Below are 25258 nucleotides of genomic sequence, written 5' to 3'. Positions count from 1 at the left end.
TTTCCTGGCAACCAGCTCCGTACTCCCTGAAGAGCACTTCGAAGGAAAGTTCAATCAATGGAAGGGTCAAATGTTTGCTTTTTCAAACGTCCATTTGCATGTAATGGCTGCTCTATGCAGACTTTTTGGGATGTTCTTCTCTTGTCCATGAGAAGAACATCTGTGCCTTCTGTGCAGACGTATACTCTTTGGGTAAGAAAATGTGTCACCTGAATTTCTCAGCATTTCTTAGAACGTATGAATGAGAGCCCTGCCCACTAAAACACCACTGTGTAGACCACAGAAGGATGCATACAGTCAGAGAGACATATAAGAAAAGTTCAGGGCGGGTCCTTAATGCTGGGTTTGCAAATCTTCCTCTTGACTCCAAAGCCACCTACTTGACCCTGATTATTCTTTTCAGTGTGACTGAATTCTCACTAGTGGAAATGTAGAAGATATAGGAAGGGTGCTGGAGTCAGATAATCCTTGGTTTGAACGCGGGAAAGGTATTTAACTTTGCCAAGCCTTGATTTCTTTAGATGTGGACAGAGCATAACATTAGGACTTCTGAGGGTTGATGTGATACTTCAGTAGGACTATATGAAGGAATCTGCCTCTAGGAATGCACTAAAGTCTTGACTTGACCACAACACCTTACGAATTGTCAAAGACTGGCATGGAGGCCAGAGCCAAATTGAAAACAGAATTCTAATAAATACTATGTCATCATTTGTGCTTAATTCCAAGCTTACATCAGTTTCTCTGTCAACTCTCAAAATCCCCTATTACATTTTCATGTACTTATATTTACATGGATAATATTAGGATGTATGAATCCAGTTAGCAAAAAAAAAATTGGGGTCATCAAGAAGGAAGCTAATAAAGCTCAAACTCTGGGTCACCGGGCAGCTCTCTGGGTGAGCAGAGCTCACACTGTGGTGCCCAGGGCAGCCTGCCTGTAGGGTGGGTGGGCATCACAGATCCCTGGAGCCTTGGTGCCCTGGGGGGAATCTCTGTTTCTGACTGATAGGAGACATTCCTTAAATCCCAAATTGTCACACGGCAAGCACTCATCCTCCTACTCCGTGTGCTGGTAATAATGATTTAGAGGGAACAGGATGTCCTTTCTCATAAGGCAGGCAGATGAGTAGCAACTCTAAATGGGAACTCTAAATTGTCATTTCTCACTCACTCCACAAATACTTTATCAAGCACTGATAGTGTGCCAGACTCTGAAAGTGCTAGTTGGGAGGGACACCGCCGGTGAATCAGACCCTACCTGTCTAGAGGGACAGCTGCGAAAAGCTAGAAGAGACTGTGTTGTGTCAATATTGGCCAAGCTAACTAGAAAAAGGGGGGCTGGACCAGGAGATTCCACAAACTCCATTCTACTTTTCTGGTTCATGTTTGTATGAAACTTTCCTTTGAGTTCCTAAGAAAAGAGCTAAAGGATATAATAAGAAACATAAACATCTTAAGTGATTTTACAACATCTTAATTTCCCCTCAGAAAAGATTTAGACTGAATTAATAATGATGGTTCATCCCAGAAGCCAATTTTAGCTCAACATTTAGGGACCATTGTGGAAGAGTCCCTAGATCTTCAGGTGTTCTTTCCTTTTTCCCCCCTTTTTGTTCCTTCTGGCCTACTGCTGCTCCCAGTTTTTTCATGTAGCTTTTTCCCCCTTCTCTTGCTGCCTGCTGGTTCCCCCATATTGTTTACTGCCTGTGTTAATTCACTTTTGTTTGGCTCTTAGCATCATCCATCAAATTCTCGCGTGCCATTAGCATATTATTGTTTTAGTTGGGAACCCAGTGGCTTCAATCGATCTCTGGACAAACTCTTTCTGCCTTTTCTTCCTCCTTCCTCATCTGGCTCTAGCTCTTTATGGGTGATATTGATATTTAGAGGCCTTCCCCTATCCTCAGTCCCGTCTCTTTCCCCCAAATTTTAGCTTTCAAAAATAAACAGAGTGATAATGCAGGAGAGACTGCTGTGCTAAGAAAACTGGGATTTAGCTCATTAAAGTAAAGATATTTCAAATCACAATGAATTGGTAATTTTCTTTTGAAAAAGTATTGCGTTCAATTAAATTGTATGTGATCTAGGCTTGCAGACTATGGTCTATATTGTTATAAGTGGCAAATGAAATCGGTATGCTGAAGAGAGAAAGGTAACTTGAGAATGTGTCAAAAAGTGTTAATTCAAAACATTGTGATTTTTTTATCTGCTCTTTGTGATTAAAAGCACAAGTTAAATGAAACTAAAAAAGAGATGAGAGAAGGGGGATAGTTAAAAAGATTGGACTTAATGTAAAGATCAGACACTGCCAGATTTGTTCAAAGCCACCTCTCCGCACCCATCCATCTACCCACTCCACAGCTAAGCACCATTTCAGCACCTGGGTGGGACAGTGTGGATGCAGCAAGCACGCAAGACATTATCCTTTATATGGGGTTTTCGTTCTATTGGGTGGAGATAAAAAAAAAGTAAACAAATAAATGAACACAGTAATTTCAGAATATGTTAAGTTTTATGAAAATGGCAGAGGGGGAGATGGTAGAGACTGACCAGAGAGCACTTTAGGATGACATGGAGGTTCTGAGGTAGACATATTAATGTTTCTTAAAGGGCTAAAGAACTCCCAACCCAGAAACATATTTTCTGAAAGAGCTTTAAGACGATAAGGAGAGAAATAACCTTTCAGAAGACAGTTCCGTAAACCAAGCTCCAAGCGAAGAACAGAGGTCCTTATAGATGGCTTATAAAGCCATAGACGCGGGCCTCACCTCCCTTTATCTTTCTGATCTCCACTTCTCCTTGCTTACTCTATTCAGCTACACTGGCCCTTCGTCATTCCTTGAACATTCCAGGCACCCCCATCTCTGGGCCATCATACGTACTGTTTCTCTGTCTAAATGCTCTTCCCTTAAAGAAAGGAAGAGCTCTTGCTCCTTCATTTCTTTTGAGTCTTTTGGTCAAACATAATCTTTTCATTGAGCCTTCCCTGGCCATCCTTTTTAAATGTTAACATCGTCCTCCAATCCTGACTTTTTTTCCCCCGATAATACTCATTATCATCTTACAGAATATCTAGTTTATTATTTTGTTTGTTGTCAAGCCTCCCTCCAATAGAATGAAAGCTCCACAAGAATAAGGAAGTTTGCAGTTTTGTTCACTGCTGTATCTCCAGGGCCTAAAATAGTGCTTGGCATATTGTACATGCTCTTTCTCTCTATTTGCTGAGTAAATGAAAGAAAGAATTGTCATGTCTGCATCACTAAATTTCTGGTATTATAAAAGGGAATTATTATACTTCAGGCTAAATATAGCAATGGAACACATCTGTTTATCTCTGTTCCCTCTAGAAACCTCTCTAAAAGAATATAAAAGACACAAACTCACAAGGACAAAGAAAACAAGAGAGGAAACAGCAGCAGGATGGCTGATAATCTTAACTAACTTGCCAGGCTGGGAAAAGTTGCAACCTAAATCCGCATGGGAGAAGCCAATTAGAAACAAGCTGTTTGTGCCATGGACCCCTAGAGAGGTTCAGGATTTGGAGGTATCTGTTACCCCCTCACATGCACCTTTCTCAGAAAGTTGCTAGAGGATGTTCTCCATCACAACAGGTGAGTAATCTGAGGAGAGAGAGGATTCATAGGAGACAGGTAAATGAGATTTCCAGAATGAGAGTGAAGGAAAGTCCCACCATGACAGATGGCTAACAAGGCCTAGGGAGCAACCAGGCCAGATTGCAGCAGGACAAAAGACTCCAAGATTGATGTCTCCAAGGAAACAAGAAGAAACTGATAGACAATGTTGTGTTTGAACAGACTGAGAGGAGATTTAACAGTTCTCTCAGAGGATTTAGACATGGAAAAAAAAAATATGAGAAAACAAAGCAATTATTAACTCCAGGGAAACCAAAAAGCTATTTAAAAAAAAAAGTAAGTGGAATTATAGTCTATCACTATGACTCAACTATGAATAATACTTACTTATTCATCATGGGAAGGTGATGGTGTAAGAAGACAAAATCTTTATCTTCCATGGGAAGGTGATGGTGTAAGAAGACAAAATCTTTTTCTTCCAAAGTTGGGAGTCAATAGACACTATCTAAAACTAAAACTAAAACTAAAAAAAAAATCAGAAGCATATTATTTAGAGCAATGGAGGTAAAAGTTGAAAACAAGAAGAAATGACTAAAAATGCAAAGTGGTAGCCTCTGGAGGGCTGGACTAAAGGTAGGGAGGGATTGGGCATGGAGTGTAGCTTTTCGGGCTAGTAAGGCTTAACTTTCTAAACTATGTGCACAAGTATTATTTTGATATAAATAAAAATCTAATGAGAAAGAGGAATTTAAGCTTTCACTATTAATCTTGAGGGTAGTGTGTCAGTTTGCAAGCTGCTGGAATGCTATATACCAGAACTGGAACGGCTTTTTAGAATGGGAATTTATTAAGTTGCAACTTTACAGTTCTAAGAAAGTGAAAATGTCCAAATTAAGGCACCAACAAGAGGTTATCTTCTCTCAAGAAAGGCCGATGGGTCAAGAACCCCTCTGTCAGCTGGGTAGTCACATGGCTGGCATCTATTGGTCCCTTGCTCCTGGGCTCCGTTGCTTTCAGCCTCTGTTCCTGCGGGGGTTCCTCACTTTGCTTCTCTGGAGCTGGCTTTCATCTCTTGGCTTCCGTGGGCTCTCTCCAGGTTCTGGCTTGATTAATATCTCATGGCAACATCTGCTGGGCTCCAAGAATCTCCAAACATCTGTGTCTCTGTTCTCCACATGTCCATATCTGTGTCAGCTCTGCTATGAAGTTGTCGTCTGCTCTGAGGCTTCTGTCATTTTTCTAGGAACTGTTGTTTCTCACCCTCTCCAAATGTTTCCTCTTTTAAAGAATTACAGTAAACTAATCAAGACCCACCTGGAATGGGTGGAGTCACATCACTATCTAATCAAAAGTTCAATACCCACAATTGGGTGTGTCACATTTCTGCGGAGATAATTTAATAAAAAGATTCCAGTGTAGAGTTTTGTATCAGGATTGAGAGAAACAGCTGCCTCCACAAAACTGGATCAGGATTAAAACATGGCTTTTCTAGGGTACATAATACTTTCAAACCAGCACAGGGAGGATCTTGAAATAAGTCATGTTTATCTCTGAATCGCCATCCATAGCAGACGTTCGATAAATGAATGGATGAGTGAATGATGAGAGCAGTCATGAGTTTATTTAGAGTTCAGAACATATCACTAGCAGCAGGTGGAATGATGCAAGGTCCTGTATCAGAAAATGATTCAAGGAAGTCCAGAAAAGATAAGCAATTTGTGTACCCCACCACAGGGGAGCCCTGGGGTTTCTGCTCGGTTTAACCTATTATACAGTGTAAGGCTGGCAAAAATTGCTCATTTCCATAGAGCTGACTCCACAGATTTAAAAAGTCCTGAATAGGAAATAAATATGCTGCTCTTAATAAATGTCTAGTTAAGGTGTAGTTAATACTGTTACATGTGAAAGTGGATAAATGATATATATTAATAGCATTCAGAGCACATTTCAGGATTGAGATAAATGCAAACTTAAAAAAAAAACCCTCTAACATCCTCTAAACACATTGCCTTATAGCAGATGATAAATTACCAAAGAAAAATATTATTCTGCAATGTTTTGAAGATTAAGTAGAGTATGAGTGGAATTAACATTGTGTGTAAGTGAAGCTGTGACTATATCATGTCAGGCTGGTAATAAAATTGCAAAGGGGAGAGAATTAGAGTTTTATGCCACAGAAATGGAAGTAGTTTTCATTTTAATTGTTTTTCTTTAAATGGATTGTTTCTGTAATATACTATATTCTTTCCAGTTCACAGATGTTCAGGAGGGATAAAAGAGTTGTAAAATATTCTAATGTGGGCTTTTAAAAGAGCTTTTTTGGGACAGGAAAAAAAAATGGCCTAAAGAATTCAGAATTTTTAGAGTACAATAAAGCATTCATATTGCAAATTTAGCAATTCACATTTTGTGACAGGGAAAAACAAATGGCCTTTTAACATTTATGCCATGTCTGGCCTTTTAGTCAAATAAATCAGTTTCATTTATGATAGGTATATATTTTAAGTCAGATACTTCCTTTCTCATCTCATCTCTTGCTATAGCAGTTCTTTATTTCTGGCATTAGAAAAGTCGACCTTTTTCTTCCTGTTATATCTACGTGCTCCTGGGCTTCATCAAGCTAACCTGGCTGGATGAACTAGCTGTGGCGAGGTTGGGGGCTCCCAGCTGTCCCTCTGCCACCCGTCAGAGGCGCTTCCGGAAGGTTCTTTGAAGGGCCGCTCAGCTGGGCTCTGTTAACAGAACAAGGGTTGCTGTGCTCCTCATAAATTCTAAGCTTAGTATTTCTCTCCTTCCCTTCTTCCTGTTTTTCTTTAGAAAGCCATTATTTTTTCCATGATTCTCTCTAAAGCTATTTGTCTCCTTTGTGCTGTGTACAAAGACTCCTACTGCCCTCATCCTGTGTTATTTATCATTATGGCCCAAAGCGGTCCTGAGAGACTGGAACGGGTGCCCGCACCTTAGCCTTCTGTTGGAGACGTTAGCGTTGGGATCAAATATTTTAATTTACTTATTATTTTAATCAAATAGTCCTTTCATAATCTTCAGGGGAGCTCTCACAGGGGCTCACAAACATCTCCTTTTAACAGCCGCATTGTCATTTTCTCCTCTTCTCTTGATGAACTTTTTTAGTTCTTCTTGAACCCTGATTCCTGCCCCCGACCACAGGACTCACGGATTACAATGGGGAAATCTAGCCAGGAGATAACTGTAGTGTCCTCAGATTGACTTGGTCTAAAACAGGTGCTTGATGTACAGTTCTGGGTTTCATCCACCCTCGGAACGAGGGTTCCCGTGGCCCCCTGCTGAGAGGCATTCGGGGTGTGTGTGTGTGAATCCCCACAAACCTGTCTGAATCCCTGCTCATTCTCAAGCAGGAACCACTGTCCCCCAAGCTTCCTTTTGCTCCTAGAAAGAGGAGAGCAGTCCTGATAGGAAGAGGAGCGAGGGGAGCCAGGAGGAAGAGTTCTCAGGAGTCGTCAGGCGGAGGCGCTCTACAGCCATGGAGGCGCTCTACAGCCACCGTCTCCATGGCAAAAGAAATATATCCTGTGACCCCTGACCAAGGGGCTTTGTCTGTGCGGGAAGGCATGGAGGTCCTTGCGGTGTGTGGTGTGGGGACTGACCATCTTCTCAGATGGCCTCCGTGGCCTGGGCCTCTCATCCTAGGGTGGCCCATATGGGACAGGGTGGTGGGGCCCGTGGGTGGGGATGGAGCGTTTCATCAGTGAAAACTTCCCCCCTGTTGTACCAACTCTCTGCGATCTCTTCTCTTCACTTTTCCACATCCTAATTTCCTTACTCCACTTGCTCATTTGTAAGTGTGTGCACGAAGCACACGTAGTTATATTTGTTTGCACCCCATGCTACTGATAAACACACAATTTTTCTTTTGTCAAAATGTACTCTTTTCTTTTTCTTTTTTTTTAGAGGTTACTAGCCTGTTGAAGCGGCCCTCATGATGATTTTAAATGTCCACTTATAGCTATATACAACCTTTGGGACATGCTGGCAACTTACTGCAATATAAAGTAGTAAATTCTAGGGAAATTTAAATGAGATCCCCTGACATTTATAGTAACTGGGCCTATAACACTATACTTTTCACTCTTTTGTGCATATTTCTATTGTTTCATAAATAAAGCTCTTTTAAATAAGTATCATATGCTTTCTAAGTGGAATGGAGATGCCAAATTGTTTGCAGCTTGTTTAAAGTTTTTTGTCTTAGGAAGGCAGGTAACTTGAGTGACCCTTTCTTATTATCTTATCATGGTTTAGGTGTAGGAAAGCAGGGATGTGCCTTACTGAAAATCACCACTGTTAATGTGTGAAAACCCAAACCTAATAAACATGCAAATTGAGTTGTCCCAGGACTCTCCATTTTCAGAACTTTCATTAAATAGTGTGTTCCTTGAATGCATTCATGTAAAGGAAGCTTTTTAGGGATTACTTTCTGCAAAATATGATGCATACAGGCATCTTATTCTCTGTGAAATGTTCCAAATGCTTTTTTTCCCCCCCAAATGCTTTTTAATCATATAGTCTGGATTTAGATGCTTTACAAGAAGAAAAAAAAAAACACTTTTTTTCATTTGTTATCAGAGGAAAGAACAAAAAAATCACCTTTTGAGCCAAAAAAATTTAGCTGTAGAGAGCAAACAAAAGCTTACAAAGTTTCGCGATGGTAATGCAGCCCTGGCAGAGCTGCAAAGCCAAGCTGCTCCTGGTTCATTTTCTAGCTCTTCGTTCAGGTTTTGAACACACAGTTTTTCCCGTTGCTGGGGCTTTCCTCTAGGATGACACGGGGGCTAAGCAGTGCCTCACTGCTCACCAGGATTTCCCCAGACCTGGTCGGTTCATCCAATCAGCCTAACTGGCCATTTCTGGACAAGAGGGATCTTAGAAAACCATGTAGCTCCACCCCCACATTTATTTTGATGAAAAAGCAAATAACCCGGCCAGTATCATTACATAAAGATTGAGTTAAGATTCTACTTTCATGTTGCGGCATGTAGTTTGGTGCTCTTGACTTCTAGCCCGAGACTCCTTCTGTGGTTGTTGTCGTAATTCATCAGACCTCCAGCCCCAAAATGGCGAGACTCCATGCAGTTAGCCTGCTGGTTCACCTGTGCATGATTAAACAGTGACCATCTTAAAACTCTGGGCCCTGAGCTTCCACAACCATAGCCTGGATCCATCGTCAGGTTAATATGACAAACCCTGAGCTTCTCCTTATTCATCTGGTCCCAAGCCCAGATTCCTCTTTTAACAACTGGCTTATGCTTAGCAGGAGCCTCATCTCTCTCTCTCTCTCTCTCCTGGTAGAAGCCTTAGGATCTGATAGCTTCTGCAACTGCTTACACAGCCATGGCTGGGCAATAACGCAGGCTTGATTTCCTCCAGGAACAAGCAATAGCTCATTGAGCATTTTCTATCTGCCTCACATGGCTCCAAATCACAGCCCATGGCCATGAGAGCTGCCAGCTCCCTCAACAAAATTGGGAACTCTGTGGACCCCAGGAGAGGCCTTATTTATTACATTTCCCAGAGAAAGCAGACCGGGGCAATAATCGTCAAAGTAATATTTACCCCTTAATAACTGCCTATTTTTATACTGGTGTTAGAGGTTAATAGCAGTGTTATTTACTCCTCTGCCAAAAAGAACTGAAGGATGTGAAATGTAGCAGTCAATAAAGCTGAACAGTCAGATAAATAACATTCATATTATTTCCTGACAAATCCTTCTGCAAACCAGGGATATAAATAACCCTAAGAAAGCAGCTCCTGCATTACAAGTTTACTGATGTGTAAAATGTAATTTTATTAAAAGAGCTTCAAACCCAAGAAGCACTGGATTCTATAACTATATACATTGCCAGATAGCCCCCCATGATGGGGTGCACACATGCACGTGAGCCATCGGGGAACATGCTCATTCTTAGACATACTTGTATCGTCTGAATACAGTGTTGATGCGTGTGGGTATTTCCTCTCGGCTTCTGTGATACACACTTCTCTGCTTCTCTTCTTCCTGCACTGATGGCTGTTTCTTCACTTCCTTCTCTTACGCTCTTACGTTGGAGCACATGTGAGCTTCTTCTCAATCCTAGGTTATCTTCCTAGGTGATCTCACTTATTCCCATGGTTGACTCACAAATATATATATACCCCTGAGCTCCGACTCCTATATTGAAGGCCTTCTTGACATTTCTACTTGAATATCTACCAGGTATCTCGGTTGTGTCCTGGCCACAACGTAGCTCCCCATTCCACCCCCAACCTGCTCCCCACTACCCCACCACCACTACTCCATCTTCCCCAAATCAGCAAATGCTATCACTTTGCATGCAGTTGTTCAATTAAAACAACAACAAAAAAAACCTTAAGGCTTTCTTAATTCCTCTCTGATCTTCATCCACAATGACCTTAGAGCCAATCCACAAGCAAGCACATTCTGTAAACTTCCCTTTCAAAATATGTCCTGAATCCATCCATCCATCTTCTTTCTGCTTCCACCACTCTGCCTCCAGTTCAAGCACATCACTTTTCCAGCTTCCGCTCTAGTACCCTCGTGATTCATTCTCCTTCTAACAAAGTAAGCTTCAAAAAAATAAATGCAAATGTCTTTCCTTGGCCTATGAAACCCAGCCCTCTTCCTCTCTGACCTTGGTCCCTGCTTCTCTCCCTTCCCTCATTGTCCTCCAGCCACAATGGCCACCTCTTTGTTCCTCAAACAGATCAATCATGTTCCTTCTGCCTGGAATGCTCTGAATCCCATGTTCCCAGGCTGGCTTCTTGTTATTTGGTGAGGAGGCCCTTCCTGGCCATCCAGTCATCCATTCTGAACATATATCCCCCATATCACACCTTCACATCACCTTCTATTTTCTTCATGCACTTATCATTTCTTTAAGTTATGCTGTCCATAAATGTGCTTACATGTTTATTATTTATCCCCACTAGAAAGTAATCTCCATAAAAGCAGGGCCCTTTTCTGCATTCTTCACCCCTGTATATCCAGTGTCCAGGGAATTCCCAGGCACATAGTAGGTATCTGTATCAGTTACCTAGGTCTGCTGTAACAAAGCGCCACAAACTTGGTGGCTTATATCAATAGAAATCTCCTATCTCTCAGTTCTGGAGGCTACAAGTCCAAAATCAAGGTGTCAGCAGGTCTATGCTCTCCCTGAAACCCTCAGGGGAGACTCTTTCCTTGCCTCCTCTAGCTTCTGATGTTTGTTGGCAAAGCTTGGCTTGTAGATGCATCACTGTAATCTCTGCCACCTCTGTCTTCACATGACCTTCTTTCCTGTGTCTGTCTGTCTGTGTCTCCTCTTCTTTTAAGGACACCAGTCACATAGGATTAAGGGCCAACCTTACTTCAGTATGACCTCATCTTAACTTTAATGAACTATATCTGCAAGGACCCTATTTCCATGGCCACACTCTGAGATGTTAGGAATCAGAACTTCCACCCATCTTTTTAAGAGACAGTGTTAAAATCTGTGATAGGATCTGATATAATAAAGATGAGGGTTGTAGCAGTTATGCCAGGTTATGGTGCCCAGTTGTTTGTCAGGTAAGCACTGGCTTGATTGTTGCTGTGAGGGTATTTCCTGGATTAAAATCCTTAGTCAATTGATTGTCCCAATGCTGAGTACATTTACAATCTGGTTAGCCTGCAAACTGACACAGAGAGCATACTGATTCCTTAGGAAGATAAAAATTGTCCTCAGGCTAGATTCTAAAATAAATGTCTCACACACAGGCTTTACATAATAATCTTTGATGTAATGGACAATGGTCATTCAGCAAATTCAAAAAAAGAGAAACTTCCTTTTACTTTACAAGGTGTTCTCCTTGCATTATCCTGAATGGATCCACATTGTCCATCAATGGCATCTGCCACTTGGCTTATTCTCAGTTAACCAATCCATTTTGGGTTTGGCTCAGCAATTCCTCAAAGCTGTTGTTGGCTTGCCACATTCATACTAATTAGGTGGAAGAGCTTGGCTGGTCCTCAGAAGACCAGAGAGTCCAACACTTAAGTAGAATGCCCCAGAGCATGGTTACCAGTGCTGAAATGTCAACCACAGGGAAGAAAGCTACATTTCAGAGAGGAGGGATGGATGTCTACAGAGGAATGAATTAATCTTTTTTCTTTTTCTTTTCTTTTTTTTTTTACTTAGGGTGGGAGTGGAGAGTTGGCGAAGCCGGGAAGATAAGCTTCTCTTTTTAAAACCAGTTCCCAGTGAAATAACTCAGACCCAAGTTCCAGCGGTGAGTCAGAATTCAGCAGTGTGATGTCCTCTGAGCACAGGGTCTGGAATGTAGAAACCCTCTGTAAGTCTTGGTTATTATAATAGTGTCTTAAAATAAGTGGTTGATACTAATGGAATCAGTGCTTGTGGGGGATTCTAAGCTGTTCTCCCCATGTTTTCAATAGTATTGGATACAGGTGTTTAAGAAACCCTTGTGGAATTTCTAGTGAAGAATCACGGGAAGAAAATTTCCAGAAGGCATTGTCTGTTGGTAGGTATCCATACCCTTAATGATGGTCATAAGTCCACTTCTAAGCATCCATGTTTTGTTTTGTTTTTTTCATGGGCAGGCACCTTGAATCGAACCTGGGTCTCCGGCATGGCGGGGGAGAACTCTACCTGCTGAGCCACTGTCACGCCGCCCTAAGCATCCATGGTTTTACTCTGAAATTATAGTGAGAGATGTAAACAAAGATTTTGAGCAAAGATGTTCATTACAGAATGATTTGTGATCATGAAAAATGAGAAATTAGGAAGTTGGTTAAATAAATTATGGATGAGTCAGATGTTGGAAAACTCTTAATGATATAATATATGTTGTTCTGCAACTCGTGTTTTTCATTTGCTCTATCTCGGTCAGTTTCCATGACAGCATATATAGATACACTGCATTCTTTCTCCTCTGCAACTTTTACCTTGAAAACTTTCCAATACACACAAAAATTCAGACTCACACAATGAACATCTGTATATTCACTTTTTCAACCATTACCACAGTCTTTATAAAAGGCTATAGAGTTGCCCATCTAAGGACAACATATCTAATCAGTCCCTACTGAGGTACATTTGCATTTCTTCCCATCTTTGATGTTACAGACAGTGCATCAGTAATAATTTTGTACATAGATGGTTGTGTTTATGTACAAAAAGATCTGAAGTATAAATTCCTGGAAGTAGGAACTGTTTTATCAAAAGGTATAGGCATTCCAAAACAATTCGGTGGCTCCTTAAAAAGTTAAACATAGAATTACCAGATTACCCAGCAATACCATTCCCAAAAGAATTGAAAACAGGGACTCAAACAAATGTTTGTACATGCATGTTCTACAGCACTCTTCTACAATTGCCAAAAGGTGGAAACAACCCAAATGTCCGTCAACAGATGAATGGATAAACAAAATGTGATCTATCCACACAATGAAATATTATTCTACTGAAAAAGGGAATAAAGTTCTGATACATGGTTCATCATGCATAAGCCTCAAAAGCATTACGCTACATGAAAGAAGTCTGTTGCAAAAGGTCACATACTGCAGATATACCTAGAGTAGGTAACTCCACAGGGACAAGAAACAGATTAATGGTTGCCAAGGACTGGGGAAGGGAATGGGGCATGATTATTTAATGGGTACAGAATCTCCTTTGGGTATAATGACAATGTTTTGGAACTTGACAGAGGTGATGATTGTATAATGTATTAAATGTCACTGAATTGTGCTCTTTAAAATGGTTAATTTTATGTTATATTAACTCATCTCAATAAAGAAAAATATCTAAACATGCATCCTAGAAGTTGATGCACATTTCCATTAAGCTTACCAAAATGGTTGCAATAAGACGGTATGAAAATGTTTATTTCGCCTCACATTTGCCAGCATTGGGTATCATAGTTTATAATCTGACAAATGAAAATGGTATCCCATTGATGCGTTAGCTTGTATTTCTTTATTTGTGAATCTTTGTGTTTATCTGCTGTTTGTATTCATTGTTCCATCATTTGCCTGATTAGCTTCTTTATCCATAATCTTACCCCATTGATTTAAAAGAACGTTTTGAGTTTTAGAGAAATTGGCCATATATTTGGCTAATATATATTGTAAGTATTTTTCCTGGTCATTTGTGAATTGATTTAGTTTATGATCACTTTTTTGTGATGAATATATTAATTTTTATGTTATCAAAATTTTCCTTTATAGCTTTCTTTATGGCTTGTCTTACTTGGAAAGGTCTTACCATCTCCAAGATTTACAAATTCAGGAATAGGTTTTCCTCCTTAATCTTGAGGCATGGATCTTACTTAAATAGATCATGAGAATGATCATTTTCTGGGTGAGTTAATCAATATTTTTCCTAATACAGGTTTTCTTATAAAGGTTGTGGAGACTTAAAAGTTTGTTGTTTCCAAACCTTCACCAGGACTTCACTACCACAAACCTCTCTGCTCACACTATAGTTAAGCACTTGGAAAGGGTCATACCATTTAAATTCTTCGAAGCCAGATGTCCCTCAACCTTTTCCTGATGACTAAGAAATTAGTCATTTCTTTTCCTGAGAAATTTTGATTTCTCTGAAGTCTTTAGAGAAGGCAGGAAGGCAAATGCATAGTTGTGTGTGCATGTGTGTGTGTGTGTGAAAGAGAGAGAGAGAGTGAGAGAGTGCCAGTGTGTATGCTGGGGGTTGCAGAAATGAAGGGGAGTTGTTATGGAAATATGATGACTGCTCCCCTCTCCTCTTGGATTTCCTGAAAATCATGCCAGGTAGAATAGGAGAGAATATTGGGGTGAACAGGTTAGGAAAGGGGATTGGGAGTGAAATAGAAGAAGAAAATAGTGTGGGTGAACTGACTAGGAGATCTACCCAGTAAGGTCTGGAAATGTATTTGTCAATATCTGAGTCTTTACAAAGCAAATACTGCTGAAATAATCTTAGTATGGTGTGTCCCATTCTGGAAATTTCTAGGCAGTTGCGATTTGGTATCATCTGGCACATCATCACTGTCTCTTCTGCAAATTTCTGAAAATAAGAATTGGCTGAGAAAAATCCTAGCACTCCATTGATTGGCAATCAGTGAATACAGTAAGTTTAGGGTTTGGTGACTGCAGAGTATGTTATTTTATGTATCTTGTGGCAGAAGTTGAGAGGATTCTATTTAAAAGGGCTGCCCCAATAAATGATTTACCAGGGTGGAGAGATCAAAGAAATTGTATTTCAGAGCACCTAAAATTCTAAGATTATGGAAGTCCCCAGAACCCCAAATATTTTATGGCTTTCATATTAGCTAAACACTAAATTTTCAAAGTGGTGTGACTACTGTGGGTTTTAATAAGAGCTGCTCAATTCCTTCTCCTTTTAATAAATGTAAGGGTGATGCTGCTGAGGAATATGGCATCTTGAAAATATGGCAAATGCCTTGGAAAATATAATATTGAGCAAAGTTCAGACTGAATGGTAACAATTTTTTAATTTGAATGACCAAAACATTAACTCAAAATAAATCCCACATTTCTAGTGATAAAATGATAGGAATTCTGCCTTGGACTTAGTATCTTAGCTGGAGGCTCTGCACATAAGACCACTTTGAGAAAGTCTAAATAGCTCCAGAAATTGGAAACTGAATCTTAGTCTTCTCATGGCAGGCTGGGCACTGTAATTGACTTAACAATTACAAAAGGCCCCGGGCACCCCGGGATGTTAGAGGGCTCCCTAGAGGTAGTCAGTATCCTTCCTCCCAGACTAACTATAGTCGTATCTGAAAATGGAGACCCAAAACTAGGTAGGATGGTGGTTTTCAGGGTGTGTAAAACCTTGGGGGTCCCTGAGACCCTTTCAGGGGCATATAAGGTCAAAGCTACTTTCATAATAATATTGATATGCAATTTTTCATTTTCATTTTCTCATTTTTACATGAGAGACTGCCAACAGGTCTGTGCTGTTTGAAGCTGTTATATACCCCAGAAAAGGTCATGTCTTCTGGGGACAGTCCTATTGTGGATGAGACCTTTGATTAGGTTGTTTTAATTGAGATGTGACCCAGCCCATTCAAGTTTGTATTAATCCTTTACTTGAGTTTTTTATGAGGATAAAAAGAGAGAGCTTAGAGAGAGAGAAAGACCCAGAGACACTTGGAAAGAGTTCAGAGACCAAAACGACCAGCAAATGCCAGTCATATGACTTCCCATGTGACAGAGGAACACTGGTTGCCAGCAGCCTTTCTTCAGAGAAGGTATCTTCCTCTTGATACTTTAATTTGGACATTTTCATGGCCTTAGGATTGTAAGTTTTTAAACTAAAAATTCCCATTGCAAAAGCCTACCCATTTCTGGTATATGGCATTCTGGCAGCTTTAGCAAACTGAAAAAGATTTTGGTGCCTAGAAGTGGGGTGCTATAATTTTGCAAATACCAAAATGCTGGAAAGTCTTTTTAGATGGATAAGGGGGAAATTCTGGAAGGATTGTGAGAGGCATGATAGAAAAGGCCTAGGTGGTTTGAAGACACTGTTGGTGGAAATATGGATGCTAAAGATACTTTTGATGAGGCTTTAGACAGAAATAATACACGTGTCATTGCAAACTGGAGGAAAGTGATCCTTTTTTTTTAAAGTGGCAGAGAATTTGGCAAAACTGTGTCCTGATATCAGATGGAAGGCAGAATTTGAAAGACTAGCTGGAATAGTTAGCTGAAGAGCTTTCCAAATTAAATGTGGAAAGTGCAGCCTGGCTTCTCCTTGCAGCTTATAGTAAAATGTGAGAGGAAAGGAATAAACTGGGAACAGAACACTTGGGTACAAGGAAACAAGAAATTGATGATTTGGAAAATTCTGAGTTTCTGGAAAGTGAGACCTCAGAGAACAGAGCCCCATGTAAGGATTTAATAAGTCAGCCATTTCACATGAGTTAGAATTGGAGATGGAGTTATCCAGAAAGGATCTGTGGAAAGTCTTGTCATTTGACCATTAGGACCCTTGTGTGTGGCATGCAAAACTGAAAAGTTTGTTGCAGGATCTGTATAATGGAACCATTATTAGTCTGGACTAAAAGGGACTGAAAAGGGACGGAATGAAGGAAAAATGACTTCAAAGGCACAACCATGGAAGCTAAGGTCTGGAGCCAAGAAATGTTGGTCCAGAAGAGTAGACCCACACATGCACACAGAAAGCATGAGTTTGCCCCAGGGTTTGCAGAGTGTGGGGCTTCCACTCCATTGTTCATGAAGAGTGTTACCACCCCAGGGCTCTCAGATGCTTGGGGAATTGAGGGGAGCTTGGCCACCCTTTTGTTCAGGAAGAATGCTGCCACTTCAAGCTTCAGAGAGGGTAGAGCACATTCCCTGGGAATTGGAGAGAGCCTGGCCATGACCCCACTGTTTGGAAAAACATGAGCCTGTGTCCCAGAAATGGCAGAATGTCCTGGGGCTGCCCCGTGCTTGAAGAGGATGAGACAGAGAAAATGGTAGTCTCCCCAGTGTTTGGAGGTGTTGGAACCCTCACTCCAATGTTTGGAAAGAACAAGGCCAATGCTTAAGCCCTGGAGAGGGTGGGACTGCCGCTCTCTCAAGCCCAAAGGATAGATTGTCTTTCTGTAGATGACTGTCAGACTTTGTGATCTAATGGAGTCTGTGCTGCAAACTCCCTGTTTTCAGCTATTTGGGTGCAATGACCTGTTTTCCTTTCAATATGTCCCTATGGAGATGGGAACATTCACTCTATGACTATCCCTTCTATTTCAGTTTGCTAGCTGCCAGAATGCAATATACCAGAAATGGAATGGCTTCTAAAAAAGGAAATTTAATAAGTTGTTAGCTTACATTTCTAAGGCTGAGAAAATGTCCTAATTACAACAAGTCTATAGAAATGTCCAATCAAAGGCATCCAGAGAAAGACACCTTGGTTCAAGAAGGTTGATGAAGTTCAGGGTTTCTCTCTAGTGAGAAGACACATGGTGAACACAGTCACAGCTTCTCTCTTGGCTGGAAGGGCACATGGTGAACAGGGTCAGGGTTCCTCTCTCATCTGGAAGGACACATGGCGAACATGGCATCATCTGCTAGCTTCTTCTCCTGTCTTCCTGTTTCATGAAGTTCCCCGGGAGGCATTTTCCTTCCTCATCTCTAAAGGTCGCTGGGTGGTGGACTTCTGCTTCTCGTGGCTATGTCATTTCTCTCTGTGCTCTGCATCTCTCATTCTCCAAGATGTTTCCTCATTTATAGGACTCCAGTAAACCAATCAAGGCCCCCCCAAATGGGTGGAGACACATCTCCCCTAATCCATCTTAACAACCACTCTTGATTGGGTTACATCTCCAGGGAGATGATCTAATTAATTACAGATTCAAACATACAGTATTGAAAAGGGATTATTCTGCCTTTATGAAATGGGATTTTGATTAAAACATGGCTTTTCTAGGGTCCATACATCCTTTCAAACAAGCAAACCTTTGTATATTGGAAACAGATACTTGTTCTAAGCTTCACAGCCAGAAGAGAATTTTGCCTTAGGATAGACCATGCCTGTAACTGATTTTCATAAGACTTTGTACTTAATATTGTTACTGAAATGATTTAAGGCATTTAATTTGTGATGGAATTATTGTATTTTGCATATGAAAAGAACACATCTTTTGGGGGTTGTATTAATTTGTTAAGACGCTGGAATGCAATATGCCAGAAATAGAGCAGCTTTTAAAAAGGGAATTTATTACATTACAAGTTTGCAGTTCTAAGGCTGTGAAAATGTCCACATTAAGGTACCAACAAGAGACCACCTTCACTCAAGAAAGGCTGATGATGTGCTGGTTTGAAAGGATGTATGTCTTAGAAAAGACATGTTTTAATCCTAATCCCATTTTGTAAAGGCAGCTGTTTCTTCTAATCCCTATTCAGTATTGTATGTTTGAATCTGTAATTAGATCATCTTCCTGGAGATATGACTCAATCAAGAGTGGTTGTTAAGCTGGATTAGGGGAGATGTGTTTCCACCCATTTGGGTGGGTCTTGATTAGTTTACTGGAATCCTATAAACAAGAATGACAAGAGAGAAAGCCAGATGATTCTGAGAGAGCAGAATGACATACAAGAAGCAGAGAGCCCACCAGCCAGTGACCTTTGGAAATGAAGAAGGAAAACGCCTCTCGAGGAGTTTAAGGAAGCCAGGAGAGAAATCTTGCAGATGATGCCATGTTCGCCACATGGCTTTCCAGATGAGAGAGAAACCCTAACCCTGTTTGCCATGTGCCCTCTCACTTGAGAGAGAGACCGTGAACTTCGGTGGCCTTCTTGAACCAAGGTATCTTTCCATGGATGCCTTTGATAGGACATTTCTATAGACTTGCTTTAATTGGGGCATTATCTTGGCCTTAGAACAGTAAACTAGCAATTTATTAAATTCTCCTTTTTAAAAGCCATTCCATTTCTGGTATATTGCATTCTGACAACTAGCAAGCTAGAATACCATACAAATACCTCTGTCAACTGGGAAGGCATGTGACTAACATCTGCTCATCCTTGTTCCTGGTTCCATTGCTTCCAGGTTCTGATGCTAGTGGTTTCCTCTTTAAGCATCCGTGGGCCTTCACTTAGTTCCTCCAGGACACAACTGGGTTCTGGCTTGCTTAGCGTCTCACGAGAAGGCACGTGGCAATGTCTGCTAGACTCTGCCTGTGTCTAGGCAACTGCTCTCTGCTCTCTCTGTCAGCACTCCAAGCATCTTCAAACATCTGTGCCTCTGTCAGCTCTGAAGCAACTGTTCTCCAAGCATCTGCACCTGAGGTTTCTCCAAAATGTTCCCCATTTTGAAGGAATCTTGTAAACTAATCAAGACCCACCTTGAATGGGCGGAATCACATTTCCAGCTAATCAAAAGGTCACACCCGCAATTAGGCATGCCACATCTCTGTGGAGATAATCTAATCAAAAGTTACTGCTCTATAATGTTGAATCAGGGTTAAAAGAAATGGCTCCCCCCTACAAGATTGGGTCAGGATTAAAACATGGATTTTCTGGATGCATAATAGTTTTAAACTGTCATAGGTGGGGTGTGCTGGTGTGAAGCTATTATGTATCCCAGAAAAGACCATATTCTTTTAATCCATTCCTGTTGGTGCAGAACTATTGTGGGTGGAACTTTTTGATTCAGGTGTTTCAGTTGAGTTGTGACCCAGCCCATACAAGGTGGAGAGAAATGCCCTTCTCCTGTCCTGCACAGAGTTATCATGAGAGTCATGTGAGAGTGTGTGAACCTGCTCTACAAACTCTCAGGTGCTCTGCAAAAGAGAAAAAGATTAAGAAAAAGATATGCAACACTGTTGCTAGAAGGAATTTTCACTATACTTAAGTAGTACTGAGAAAAATACCGAGTAGTTTATTCTAGTTTTCTAGGCTCCTTAAGCAAATACCAGTAAATGGGTTAGCTTAAGCAATGAGAACTTCTTTGCTTATGGTTTTGAGGCTAAAAGAAAGTCCAAATTAAGGTGTCATCATGGTGATGCTTTCTGCCCAAAGACTGTGGCATTCTGGGGCTGGCTGCCGGTGATTCTTGGCTCCTCTTTACATGGCAAGGCATGGGGTGGGGGTCTCCCTCTTTTCCTGGTTTCATTGATTACAGCTTCTTGTTTCCGTGGCTTTCTCTTTCTGTCTGAATTTCACTCTGCTTTAAGTACTCGTATTACCTAATAGGATTAAGATCCATCCTGACTGAGGTGGGTCATGCCTTAACTGAAGTAGCCTCATCAAATAGTCCTCCTTAACAATGGGTTCACACCCATGGGAATGGATTAGATTTAAGAACATGGTTTTCTGGGGTACATACAGCTTAAACCACCATAGTGTTTAATGACCTTTCTGCAAGAAGGTTTTGAATTTGGGATTTAACTGGGCCTGCTGCTCCAAATAGCTGGTAACCAGGGAAAGATCATGTAGCTTAAGACATAAATCAAGGCTCAATGCTTCCTGAACTTTGGTGGTTGTGGCATTTCCTGGCCTGCCTACCAGCATCATGTATAAAACAGTCAGTTTCTTCCAGAAGTTCAACACAGTGCTAAAAGTTAAAGGTGAGGGTCAAAGACCTAAAAACAGCTCCTTTTCTACTCTGCCTTTAATAGACAGAATAATAGCACCTAAAGATGTTCATTTGCTAATCCAATATCTGTGAATATTTTAGGTTGCTTGACAAAAGGGAATTAAGGTTGCTAATCTTCTGACCTTAAAGCAGGGATATTATCCTGGGTTATCTAGGTAGGCCCACTGTAATCACAAGAGTCCTTGTAACTGGAAAAGGGAAGCAGAATAGGGAGAACCAGAGAGAGATGGCAACATGAGAAGGACTTAGTCTGATTATACTGTTTTTTTTTTTTTGCTGTAACTCATGCCATAGTTTGAAATTTGTTCCGTAACTACTTGCTAAAATGTACTTTGAAATTTATTGCTTTTTTGTATATATGTTATATTTCACAATTTAAAAAAATGTTTTTTAAAAAATCATGCCTGCAGAAAGAGGCTGGGGAGGATGTTCCCTGTAGCATTGCTTATAGTAGTGAAAGGGCGGTGAGGGATGCGGTGGGGAAGTGTCTATTAAATAAACCATAAAACATACTCCAGTTAAAAATTAAGTAAAGTTTCTGACATGAACAGATCTCCAAAAGGTATAGAGCATAAGAAAATCAAGTTGTAGCACAATAATGATATGTATTGCTACTTATGAAAAAGGGAGAAAAAACTAAGAAAAAATGCTGTCTCCTGTAAATCCTATATATTTTAAATGGTGTGTGTACATTGTGTAGGCATAGAGAACATTCTGGAAGAATAAACACCACACTGCTAACTATGCTAGAAGAAGGGGGTTATTGCAAAAATGGAGAGGGCAAGCGGTGAAATGGAATTTTAGCCTTAGTCGTCAATGATTATACTGGTTTTTAACATGGGGGAAGGGGCCACAAGCCAAGGAATGTATGTGGCCTCTAGAAGCTGGAAAAGGCAAGGAAATGGATTTTCCTCTAGAGCTTCCAGAAGAAATACAACCCTGGTGACACCTTGATTTCAACCCAATGAGACTCATTTTGGGCTTCTGTCCTCCTGAACTGTAAGGTTATAAATTTGTATTATTTAAGCCACTAAATTCATGGTACTTTTTAATGGCAGCAATAAAAAATGAACTAGCTGCCCAACATTTTCCTAGGCAAGCTACTTGTGGGAAGACTGGACACAAGAATGGGGAGTTTCAACCCAGTGTCACATATGATGTCAATGGAGTTTTAGTTCCATTTTCCATGTTCAAAGACCTAACCCAGTAACCGACAAGTATGGTCTGGGAATTTTCCCATTCATGAAGCTACAGTTGCATACAGGAGAAGTAGTATCAGCACCAGTGGTCAGGCTAGATGCAATTCAGCATCTGACATTTAAGTATTGATTTCCTTGGTTTATATCTGCTTTCCCCAGACTAGAAAATAAGCTTTGTCAGGCCCACTGCTATAGCTTCAATGCTTAAAATAATTCCTGGAATTTAGTAAGTGCTCAATACTTTTCCATGAATAAATTCATTTATTCAACAAATATTTGTTAAGCCTATGTACAATACTAGAAAAACAGATGAAATGGAGGCAGGGATTTTCATGCATTCACTGCTCTATCCCTGTGCACAGAGCAGGACCTGGCACTCAGTAAGCAATTATTGAATGAATAAATGATTTAAAGAGTGAAACACAAAACCCCTGCTCTTGAGGAGCCCATAGTTTAGTGGTTTTCAGGTTTTCCAATATAGTCCCTGTTACCAAATTTGAGTTTGCACTCCTCCCTAAAATTTTCGATAGAATGGGGTTCTAAATCAGTGGTATTTTTTGCCAGGTAACATGACAGTTCATGGAGACAAAGAGAGTGTTTTCTGAAACAAATACTTAATTTTAATAATTTTTAGAAATGTACATATATTTGTAATTTTACTACCCTATATACTCAAGAAGTGATAGATTTCCTCACCTTCCCAGTTCTGCTCCAATCCCCTCCGAGGTAGCCATTGTCAGCAGTGTGTCCTATACTCCCTTCTTCACATACCTTAGTAGTTGCTTCATTTTCACAACTACTTAAAATAGGTATAGGCCTGCACCTTGACATGTTCCAAAATTGATGAGAAAACAGTTTAAAACACATAGTAAAAACAATCTGTAACAGAAATCCCTAGATGGGAAAATTGTTTTTTAAATTCTTCTGATTTCTACATTGGTTGATTTCCCATGCTCTACATTTTTGTTCTTCTACATTTTTTTCCTTCACATTTTGAAATTATCAGCAGCCCCAAGACTCCTTGCCTGAGAAACAACAAATAAGCCCTTATCAAAAAAGAAAAGGCCTTTTCTCACCACTACAGGAATTATATATTTGTGAGAAGTTGATAAAATACTTTGAAAAACTTTCTGTCTGTAGTGATATAGGGGTGAGGTCATCAGTCATCAGTTGCTGTCCTAGGAATACCGCACACGACTGGCGTCCTGATTGTCCCAGGAAGAAGGCACCACTTCATAACGACAGGAAACCCCATGTCAGCAAAGCAGGGCTGAGGCTGTCAATGACCTGATGGCCATCTTTGAGCTTCTCTCTCTCACTCTTGCATTCCTTCTTAACCTTGTGTTGGCCTGACATTTAGTTAACTAATATTTGTATAGCACTTTATGCTTCTAAAGCAATTTCACACCTATTATCTTATCTGAACTTTGAACTTCCCCCGAAAAGATGTGTGCACTTGCTGTGGTGGTGACTATTAGTTGCCATTTCTCAGATGAGGCAACTGAGGCTCAGAGAGCTTAAAAGACTTACTAAAGATCGTAAGGGTCACTTAGCAGCAGGACTTCTGCCTTCAAATCTCTTACCTTTTCTTGAAGCAATGTTGACCTCGATAAGAAACCTCAGGTCATTATCTCCTGACATTGTCATCAAAACCCTCATCAACTTGGTGGGAAGAAATCTAGACAAGATGGTTTGTTTTATTGTATTTCATTCATGCAGCAAATACAAAGTGCAAGATGTGCCTTGGAGATGCCCTCTAAGATGGAGAATGGACTTGCTTGAAGGGGCATACAGGATGTGCCTGTGGCATCTCTGATTTTTCTACAACACTGACTGCAAGCCCTGGCTGTGGCTGTGGGTGCCATGATGCATATGAATCCAGGGTAAGGAACTCCCATTTTGGGCACAGAGGTTCCCCATGGATGCTCACCACACCACTTGCCCTGGATCACTGCTCTCTCACTGTCCACACCAGTGCCTGTAGCAGGCCACTAAGGTGGGAGATGGAATGGACACCCCAGGACTGTTCCCAGGTTTCATCAAGCTTCAGGACAGGTCTGGAAAGATGAGAATCCTAAAGGTAGGCCCTTAAAATATGCCTGGAAGGTATGTCAGGATGCAAGTCTGGTTTGTTATCTCCATCTGTGTGCATGATGGAGGCAAAGTGTTATGGAGAAAGCACCTTGGAAAATAAATACATATGTGTGTGTGTTTGTGTGATGGGAAGAGAAGAGAACAAGGAGGGTGTAGTAAAGCATGAGTTTGAATCCTGCTTCTGCCACCTAATAGTTAGAAAACTTCTAACCCCTGAGATTGTTTTATCACCTATAAAATGGAGGTAGCATTACCTGTTATTCCTGCTATACAAGGTTTTTATGAAGATTCAGTGAGAAAAAGTTTGTGAAAAGCACTTTAAAAACTCTAAAGCACCAAATCAGCATCTATTTTGTTTTGTTGGTTTGTTTTCCAGATGGAAACCTCAGCCTGTAAAAACAGTCCACAGTGAAAGGACATTGGTATAAGTACCTAGCTCCTCTCCATTCCTATAAGTACCTAGCTCCTCTCCATTCCACCTCATCTATGTACCAGGTTAAACCACTCTCCAGAAAATTCCTTTCTTCTCCCCCTTGTCTGTGCTTACTTGACTCTATCCCTTGATGACTTATCTTTGTCACAAGCTCCTCACTAAGTAGCTCTGTCAGAAAAGCCCTGGAGAGAGACCCATTTAATGGATAGGAAAGTAGCTACAGTGTGAAAATGAAGTTTCCCTTCTGCTTTTCCTTATCTTTAATACTGCTCAGACTTGCTACTCAGAGACTCAATAAAGCTGGAGATCTCTCGGGTAGTGGTCTTCTTTTGACCCCTAGCATCTACTCTCTGTTCTTATAAGGGAGCTTTTATCTGGGCACGTGGCCACAGAATTAAAGACCACATTTCCCAGCCGCCCTTGGGAGTGGCCATGTGACTAATTCTGGCCAATAGAATGTGAGCAAATTCTGGGCCTTCCCTTTCCCCTGCTTGCTTGTTGGAGAACGGATGTGATAGTGGTTTGGGGAGCAACCACTTTGGACCAGACGATGGAAGCCACGTGTTGAAGATGGCAAGGAAAACGTTAGCAGGAGCCTGAGACTCTGAACCTGCTGAGCCATCCTACCTTCTGCATGAGAAGGAGAAATACATTTCCCTCTGGTGTAAGCCACGATGTTTGTCAGTCTCTCCTGATGGCAGCCTGACGTATGTCATAGGGAAGGTTGAGAGAAACATTTCAAGGTCTACAGTTTCATACTTTTTTGATCTTGGGAAATTTCATGTCTGCCTTGGGCTAAAATAGGACAACTCACAGATGCTC

General features: G+C 40.8%; 1 long non-coding RNA gene across 2 annotated transcripts; it reads left to right on the top strand.

Moving 5' to 3' along the window:
- The first annotated feature begins 11 nt into the window (after positions 1 to 11).
- LOC143685283 (uncharacterized) lies at positions 12 to 12391 on the top strand. Of its 2 annotated transcripts, none has more exons than XR_013176534.1 (3): positions 12 to 192; positions 11786 to 11876; positions 12208 to 12391. It is a non-coding gene; the product is annotated as an uncharacterized LOC143685283 (long non-coding RNA). The 2 variants fall into 2 exon arrangements; XR_013176539.1 differs by having other exon boundaries at positions 11786 to 11939.
- The last annotated feature ends 12867 nt before the right edge of the window (positions 12392 to 25258 follow it).

The sequence above is a fragment of the Tamandua tetradactyla genome, chromosome 1 (assembly GCF_023851605.1).
Source record: "Tamandua tetradactyla isolate mTamTet1 chromosome 1, mTamTet1.pri, whole genome shotgun sequence".
Taxonomy (NCBI): Eukaryota; Metazoa; Chordata; class Mammalia; order Pilosa; family Myrmecophagidae; genus Tamandua; species Tamandua tetradactyla.
The sequence above is the reverse complement of the archived record's forward strand: the minus strand, read 5'-3'. Positions and strand labels throughout refer to the sequence as shown.